Below are 9765 nucleotides of genomic sequence, written 5' to 3'. Positions count from 1 at the left end.
TACTTCTCTCTCTCTAATTTTCGAAAATTTCTCATCCTTTTTCAAAAATTCTTTTTAATTAATTAATTGTTTTAAATTTTAATTTTAATTATATCTTATCTTTAATTTTCGAAAATCATTAACTACTTTTTCAAAATTATTTTCGAATTCTCCCTCTCTTCTCTTCTTCTATTTATTTATTTATTTACTAACACTTCTCTTCACCTCTCTTCATCTCCAATCACTACCTCTATCCTCACCCTTGTGATTGAATTCTCCACTCTTATACCTTTCTTCTTCTACTAATAATAAGGATCCTCTTTGTCCAGATATAGAGGATTCCTCTTCTTTTTTCTTTTTCTCTTCTCTTTCATATGAGCAGGAATAAGGAAAAAGGCATCTTTGTTGAAGCTGATCCAGAACCTGAAAGGACTCTGAAAAGGAAACTAAGAGAAGCTAAATTACAACAATCCAGAGGCAACATTTCAGAAATTTTCGAACAAGAGAAGGAGATGGCAACCGAACCCAACAACAATAATGCAAGAAGGATGCTTGGTGATTTCACTAAACCAACGTCCAAGTTTGATGGAAGAAGCATCTCAATTCTTGCCATTGGAGCAAACAATTTCGAGCTGAAACCTCAATTAGTTGCTTTGATGCAACAAAACTGCAAGTTTCATGGACTTCCATCTGAAGATCCTTACCAGTTTTTAACTGAGTTCTTGCAGATTTGTGAGACTGAAAAGACGAGTGAAGTAGATCCTGAAGTCTACAGGCTCATGCTTTTCCCTTTTGCTGTAAGAGACAGAGCTAGAACATGGTTAGACTCACAACCTAAGGATAGCCTGGACTCCTGGGATAAGCTGGTCACGGCCTTCTTGGATAAATTCTTTCCTTCTCAAAAGCTGATCAAGCTTAGAGTGGATGTTCAAACCTTCAAGCAAAAAGATGGTGAATCCCTCTATGAAGCTTGGGAAAGATACAAGCAGATGACCAAAAAGTGTCCTTCTGACATGTTTTCAGAATGGACCATATTAGATATATTCTATTATGGTCTATCTGAGTTTTCCAAAATGTCATTGGACCATTCTGCAGGTGGATCCATTCACTTAAAGAAAACGCCTGCAGAAGCTCAAGAACTTATTGACATGGTTGCAAAAAACCAATTCATGTACACTTCTGAGAGGAATTCCGTGAATAATGGGACGCCTCAGAGGAAGTGTGTTCTTGAAATTGATGCTCTGAATGCCATATTGGCTTAGAACAAAGTGTTGACTCAGCAAGTCAACATGATCTCTCAAAGTCTGAATGGATGGCAAAATGCATCCAACAGTACTAAAGAGGCAGCTTTTGAAGAAGCTTATGATCCTGAGAACCCTGCAATAGCAGAGGTAAATTACATGGGTGAACCTTATGGGAACACCTATAATTCATCATGGAGAAATCATCCAAATTTCTCATGGAAAGATCAACAAAAGCCTCAACAAGGCTTTAATAATGGTGGAAGAAACAGGCTAAGCAATAACAAGCCTTTTTCATCATCTTCTCAGCAACAGACAGAGAATTCTAAACAGAGCCCCTCTAACTTATCAAACATAGTCTCTGATCTGTCCAAGGCCACTTTAAGTTTCATGAGTGAAACAAGATTCTCCATTAGAAATTTGGAGGCACAAGTGGGCCAGCTGAGTAAGAAAATCATTGAAACTCCTTCCAGTATTCTCCCAAGCAATACAGAAGAGAATCCAAAGGGAGAGTGCAAGTTCATTGATGTAATCAATATGGCCGAATGCACAAGGGAGGAGAAAGATGAAAATCCTAGTGAGGAAGACCTCTTGGCACGTCTCTCAAGCAAGAAGGAGTTCCCTATTGAGGACCTAAAGGAATCTGAGGCTTATATAGAGACCATAGAGATTCCACTAAATCTCCTTCTGCCATTCATGAGCTCTGAAGACTATTCTTCCTCAGAAGAGGATGAAGATATGACTGGAGAGCAAGTTGCTCAATATCTAGGAGCCATCATGAAGCTGAATGCCAAGTTGTTTGGTAATGAGACTTGGAAAGGTGAATCTCCGTTGCTCATTAGTGAACTAGATACATGGGTTCAGAAAATCTTACCTCAAAAGAAACAAGATCCTGGCAAATTCTCAATACCCTGTACCATAGGCACCATGACCTTTAACAAGGCTCTGTGTGACCTGGGGTCAGGGATAAAGCTTATGCCACTCTCTGTAATGGAGAAACTAGGGATCATTAAGGTACAGCCTGCCTTATTTTCATTACAATTGGCAGACAAGTCAGTAAGACAAGCTTATGGATTAGTAGAGGATGTGTTAGTAAAGGTTGAGGGCCTTTACATCCCTGCTGATTTCATCATCTTAGACACTAGGAAAGAGGAGGACGAATGCATCATCCTTGGAAGACCTTTCCTAGCCACAGCAGGTGCTGTGATTAATGTTAACAAAGGAGAATTAGTCCTTCAATTGAATGGGGACTACCTTGTGTTTAGGGCACACGGCCATTCCTCTGTAACACTAGAGAGAAAGCATGAAAAGCTTCTCTCAATACAGAGTCAGACAAAGCCCCCACAGTCAAACTTTAAGTTTGGTGTTGGGAGGCCACAACCAGACTCTAAGTTTGGTGTTGAGAAGACCCCACATTCAAACTCTAAGTTTGGTGTTGGGAGGACTTCATCATGGTCTGAACGTTTCTAAGGCTCCATGAGAGCCCATTGTCAAGCTAGTGACATTAAAAGAGCGCTTGTTGGGAGGCAACCCAATTTTTATTTATCTAATTTTATTTTTATTTTGTGTTTAATTAGGTTCATGATCATGTGGAGTCACAAAAAAAATATTAAAATTAAAAACAGAATCAAAAACAGCAGAAGAAAAATCACACCCTGGAGGAAGGACTTACTGGCGTTTAAACGCCAGTAAGGAGCATTTGGCTGGCGTTCAACGCCAGAACAGAGCATAGAGCTGGCGCTGAATGCCAGAAACAAGCATGGAACTGGCGTTCAACGCCAGAAACATGCTGCACATAGGCGTTGAATGCCCAGAACATGCATCACCTCGGCGTTTAAATGCCAGAATTGCATGCAAAGGCATTTTACATGCCTAATTGGTGCAGGGATGTAAATCCTTGACACCTCAGGATCTGTGGACCCCACAGGATCAGTGGACCTCACAAGATCCCCACCTACCTCAACTCACCTTGTCTCTTATTCACCAATCACCTCAATCTCTCATCCCCATCACATCTTCACCATTCACATCCATCCATCTCGTCCCCACCCAATCCCACCCATATGGCCAAAACATACACATCTCTCCCTCTCCTCCAGATCTTATTCTCCTTCCATTCTTTCTTCTTTGCTCGAGGGCGAGCAACATTCTAAGTTTGGTGTGGTAAAAGCATAGCTTTTTTGTTTTTCCATAACCATTGATGGCACCTAAGGCCAGAGAAGCCTCAAAAAAAAGAGAGAGAAAAGGGAAGACAAAAAAATTTTTTCCACCTCCGAGTCATGGGAGATGGAGAGATTCATCTCAAGGGTCCATAGCTCAGTAGAAGAGCATTTGGCTGCACATCAAGAAAGCATAAGGAATTCCCTTATCAAGAAATCCCTGAGATATCTTAGGGGATACATGTTCCTCCACATAATTATTGGAAGCAACTAAGGATAGGAACACCAATATCACTAGGGATCATGCAACAGAAGCAAGGAAGAGACATAAAGGAGCTCAAAAAGCACCATTGGACCTTCAAAAGGCGCCACCCTCACTAAGGTGGACTCATTCCTTAACTTCCTTGTACTTATCTCTCTGTTTTTCGATTTTTTATGTTATATGCTTATCTATGTTTTGTGTCTCTACTTCATGATCATTAGTAGTTAGTAACTATGTCTTAAGGCTATGAATAATTCCATAAATCCTTCACCTCTCTTAAATGAAAAATGTTTCTAATTCAAAAGAACAAGAAGTACATGAGTTTCGAAATTATCCTTGAATTTAGTTCAATTATATTAATGTGCTGACAATACTTTTTGTTTTCTGAATGAATGCTTGAACAGTGCATATTTTTTTATCTTGTTGTTTATGAATGTTAAAATTGTTGGCTCTTAAAAGAATGATGAACAAAGAGAAATGTTATTGATGATCTGAAAAATCATAAAATTGATTCTTGAAACAAAAAAAAGCAGTGAATAGCAAAAGCTTGCGAAAAAAAAGTGGCAAAAAAATAGAAAGAAAAAGAAAAAAGTAAGTAGAAAAAGCCAATAGCCCTTAAAACCAAAAGGCAAGGGTAAAAAGGATCCAAGGCTTTGAGCATCAATGGATAGGAGGGCCCAAGGAAATAAAATCCAAGCCTAAGCGGCTAAATCAAGCTGTCCTAACCATGTGCTTGTGGCATGCAGGTCCAAGTGAAAAGCTTGAGATTGAGTGGTTAAAGTCGTGATCCAAAGCAAAATAGTGTGCTTAAGAGCTCTGGACACCTTCAACTGGGGACTTTAGCAAAGTTGAGTCACAATCTGAAAAGGTTCACCCAGTTATGTGTCTGTGACATTTATGTATCCGGTGGTAATACTGGAAAACAAAATGCTTAGGGCCACGGCCAAGACACATAAAAGTAGCTGTGTTCAAGATTCAGCAAACTTAACTAGGAGAATCAATAACACTATCTGAATTTCTAAGTCCTAGAGATGCCAATCATTCTAAACTTCAAGGGAAAAAGTGAGATGCCAAAACTGTTCAGAGGCAAAAAGCTACAAGTCCCGCTCATCTAATTAGAATTAATATTCATTGATATTTTGGGATTTATAGTATATTCTCTTCTTTTTATCCTAATTGATTTTCAGTTGCTTGGGGACAAGCAACAATTTAAGTTTGGTGTTGTGATGAGTGGATAATTTATACGCTTTTTGGCATTGTTTTTAGGTAGTTTTTAGTATGATCTAGTTACTTTTAGGGATGTTTTCATTAGTTTTTATGCTAAATTCACATTTCTGGACTTTACTATGAGTTTGTGTGTTTGTCTGTGATTTCAGGTAATTTCTGGCTAAAATTGAGGGACCTGAGCAAAACTCTGATAAAAGGCTGACAAAGGACTGCTGATGTTGTTGGATTCTGACCTCCCTGCACTCAAAATGGATTTTCTGGAGCTACAGAACATCAAATGGCGCGCTCTCAACGGCGTTGGAAAGTAGACATCCAGAGCTTTCTAGCAATATATAATAGTCTATGCTTTATTCAAGATTTGACGACATAAACTGGCGCTCAATGCCAGTTCCATGCTGCATTCTGGAGTCAAACGCCAGAAACACGTCACGAACCAGAGTTGAACGCCCAAAACATGTTACAACTTGGCATTCAACTCCAAGAGAAGCCTCAGCTCGTGGATAGATCAAGCTCAGCCCAAGCACACACCAAGTGGGCCCCGGAAGTGAATTTATGCATCAATTACTTACCTCTATAAACCATAGTAGCTAGTTTAGTATAAATAGAACTTTTTACTAGTTTATTAGATATCCTGGATTGTATTTTTGATCCTGCGATCACGTTTTGGGGGCTGGCCTCTCAGCCATGCCTGGACCTTCATCACTTATGTATTTTCAACGGTGGAGTTTCTACACACCATAGATTAAGGGTGTGGAGCTCTGGTGTACCTCGAGTTTTAATGAAATTACTAATATTTTCTATTCAATTCGACTTGTTCTTTTTCTAAGATATTCGTTGCACTTCAACATGATGAATGTGATGATCCGTGACACTCATCATCATTCTCACCTATGAACGCATGACTGACAACCACTTCCGTTCTACCTTAGACCGGGTACATATCTCTTGGATTCCTTGACCAGAATCTTTGTGGTATAAGCTAGAATTGATGGCAGCATTCATGGGAATCCGGAAAGTCTAACCTTGTCAGTGGTATTCCGAGTAGGATTCCAGGATTTAATGATTGAGACGAGCTTCAAACCCTTGAAGGCTGGGTGTTAGTGACTGACGCAAAAGAATCACGGGATTCTGTTCCAACCTGATTGAGAACCGACAGATGATTAGAGATGCTGTGACAGAGCATTTGGACCATTTTCACTGAGAGGATGGGATGTAGCCATTGACAACGGTAATGCCCTACATATAGCTTGCCATGGAAAGGAGTAAGAAGGATTGGATGAAAGCAGTAGGAAAGCAGAGATTCAACAAGGACAAGCATCTCCATACACTTGTCTGAAATTCCCACCATTGAATTATATGAGTATCTCTATCTTTATTTTCTGTTTATTTTATTATTTTTATTTAAACCAATAATCTCTTAAATTAGTTAAATCCACCTAACTAGGATTTACAAGATGACCATAACTAGCTTCATACCAACAATTTTTGTGGGATCGACCCTTACTCACGTAAGGTATTACTTGGACGACCCAGTGCACTTGCTGGTTAGTTGTGCGGAGTTGTGACTAAGTGTAATTCATGTGTGAGAGCTACCAAGTCATTGGAGCCATTGTTGATGATCACGATTTCGCCCACCAGCTCTCAAACGTGAATCACACTTAGTCACAACTCCGCACAACTAACCAGCAAGTGCACTGGGTCGTCCAAGTAATACCTTACGTGAGTAAGGGTGGATCCCACGGAGATTGTTGGTATGGAGCAATCTATGGTCATCTTGTAGATCTCAGTCAAGCTGATTCAAATGTGATTGGATTCGATAATTAAAAGATAAATAAAATAGGATAGAAATACTTATGTAAATTAATGGTGGGAATTTCGGATAAGCGTATGGAGATGCTTGTCCTTGTTGAATCTCTGCTTTCCTACTGCTTTCATCCAATCCTTCTTACTCCTTTCCATGGCAAGCTGTATGTAGGGCATCACCATTGTCAATGGTTACATCCCATCCTCTCAGTGAAAATGGTCCAAATGCTCTGTCACAGCACGGCTAATCATCTGTCGATTCTCAATCAGGTTGGAATAGAATCCCGCGATTCTTTTGCGTCTGTCACTAACGCCCAGCCTTCAGGAGTTTGAAGCTCATCACAGTCATTCAATCCCGGAATCCTACTTGGAATACCACAGACAAGGTTAGACTTTCCGGATTTCCATGAATGCCGCCATCAATTCTAGCTTATACCACGAAGATTCTGATCACAGAATCCAAGAGATATGCGCCCGGTCTAAAGTAGAACGGAAGTGGTTGTCAGTCACGCGCGTTCATAGGTGAGAATGATGATGAGTGTCACAGATCATCACATTCATCAAGTTGAAGTGCAACGAATATCTTAGAACAGTAATATATCGAATTGAATAGAAAATAGTAGTAATTGCATTGAAACTTGAGGTACAGCAGAGCTCCACACCCTTAATCTATGGTGTGTAGAAACTCCACCGTTGAAAATAGATAAGTGAAAGAGGTTCAGGCATGGCCGAATGGCCAGCCCCCAAACATGATTAATAGTCTCTTAAGATGAATAATGAAATAAAACTGAGACCAAAGATGTGGTCAAAAGACGACTAATACACTAGTAAAAAGTTCTATTTATACTAAACTAGCTACTAGGGTTTACAGAAGTAAGTAATTGATGCATAAGTCCACTTCCGTGGCCCACTTGGTGTGTGCTTGGGCTGAGCTTGATCTATCCACGAGCTGAGGCTTCTCTTGGAGTTGAACGCCAAGTTGTAACGTGTTTTGGGCATTCAACTCTGGTTCGTGACGTGTTTCTGGCGTTTGACTCCAGAATGCAGCATGAAACTGGCATTGAGCGCCAGTTTATGTCATCTAATCACGAATAAAGTATGAACTATTTTATATTGCTGGAAAGCTCTAGATGTCTACTTTCCAACGCCGTGGAGAGCGCGCCATTTGGAGTTCTGTAGCTCCAGAAAATCCATTTCGCGTACAGGGAGGTCAGATTCCAACAACATCAGCAGTCCTTTGTCAGCCTCCTATTAGAGTTTTGCTCAGCTCCCTCAATTTCAGCCAAAAAATACCTGAAATCACAGAAAAATACACAAACTCATAGTAAAGTCTAGAAATGTGAATTTAGCATAAAAACTAATGAAAACATCCCTAAAAATAACTAGATCATACTAAAAACTACCTAAAAATAATGCCAAAAAGCGTATAAATTATCCGCTCATCAGAGATCAATGAATGCATTAATTGAGGGAGAGATGAGAATTTACTTGATCCAGAGGATTGCAATATCTCTTGATCCCAATGTTCATTTTATTTTTAGTTCTTACATTTACTTTTCTTGCCATTTTACTTTTTTTGCACTTTATTGCTTTCTTTACTTTTATGCCATTTACATTTCTTTGTTACTTATCACTCCAATATGATTCGTCTAACTAGGAAAATCAATTAACCATTGATTGCTTAATCTATTAATCCCTGTAAATTTGACCTCACTCTATTGTGAGTTTTTACTTGACGACAAATTCGGTATACTTGCCGAAGGAAAATTTGTTGAGAGACAAGTTTTCGTGCATCATCCAACAGGTCAGTCATTAGACATGTTCCATTGTTTGACATTTTGAGTTCCATTTTTTCTTCTCAAATTTTTTCCTGTAGGCTGTTCTGTATGGCCTTGGTGTTTGTGCGGAGTTTGGTGGATACGTGTTCAAACCTCTGGTTGGAGGTACTGCTTCATTCTGTAATAAAATTTGTTGATCTGTTTTGCATTACATTAATTAACAAGTTAGTAGCTCATTGCAGAGGCTCTGTCGAGGTTAAATATTGTGATCCAGCATCCTAATGCTCTTCATTCAAATAATGTAATGGCATATGATAATGTTGCTTCAGCTCTAGAAAAAGTTTGCCAATTTCATCGGGATAGTATTGATTCTGCCGAGGTCTTTACATTTTTTCTGTTAATGGTCACTCTTATTGTTTGGTTTGTTCATCAACATCTTGCCTTATCATGGTCTAATCTCTATGGAGGCTGAGTTTTTTAATTATCAGGTTGAGATGGCATATGCTTATTTAATCTTTTTGCAATCTTCTGTTATGTTTACAGGTGATTCCTGCATGGTTGAACTATTTGCCAATAAAAGGTGATTTTATTGAGGCCAAAGTTGTCCATGATCAACTTTGTTCCATGGTTGAAAGGTAAGGAACTCAAATTTTCCTTTTTAGTTTCCTAATGCAGTCCTGCATTTACTCTTTTTCTTTTAATTCTTATTTTTGTTTACCTGTAGGTCTGACAGTGAGCTTTTGGGTCCAAACAATCAGTACCTTTCTAAAATATTTTTCGTTTTTGCTGAGGTTAGTTTTTATCAAGCATTTGCTGCTTTGATGTGCCAATGCATATTTGATTTGATTTAATTTGATTTTCTATTAATGTTGCCCATTTTTTTCATGCATTTTTCTATTTAATGTTGCAATTAGTAATTTTTTTTCATGCATTTGGTTGACCATGTTGCCAATGGTTTATTTTTCTTTTTAAATTGATTTCACAAAGTTAAAGATTAAATTATGAAATTTTCTGTCTTATGTTCAGGCTAATCAAACAGCAAGGAAAAGAAGCTGTGAGAGAACACCAGCCACTAGTATGACTCTGTTCATCACCAAGTGTCATATCTTGATGAACAATAGAGTTGTCCTGGGATCACAATTATCTTTCTGATACCATCACTGCACTAATTTTTTCTACCAGTTAATTGAGTAGAGTCTTTATTAGTCTGATGTTAGATTATTTTAATCTTTAAGTTAAGATAAAAATTTACCCAAAAGTTTGTGATTAGTTCAATAAATGCAGTTCACTTTAACATGGGATTTTGCAGATGATGA

The 9765-nt window shown here is 38.6% G+C and overlaps 1 non-coding gene across 1 annotated transcript; it reads right to left on the bottom strand.

Annotated features, from left to right (window-relative positions):
- Positions 1 to 890: 890 nt before the first annotated feature.
- Positions 891 to 994, bottom strand: LOC112804342 (small nucleolar RNA R71). Its single transcript, XR_003202952.1, has one exon. It is a non-coding gene; the product is annotated as a small nucleolar RNA R71 (small nucleolar RNA).
- Positions 995 to 9765: the final 8771 nt, after the last annotated feature.

Source organism: Arachis hypogaea, chromosome 5, assembly GCF_003086295.3.
Source record: "Arachis hypogaea cultivar Tifrunner chromosome 5, arahy.Tifrunner.gnm2.J5K5, whole genome shotgun sequence".
NCBI lineage: Eukaryota > Viridiplantae > Streptophyta > Magnoliopsida > Fabales > Fabaceae > Arachis > Arachis hypogaea.
The sequence above is the reverse complement of the archived record's forward strand: the minus strand, read 5'-3'. Positions and strand labels throughout refer to the sequence as shown.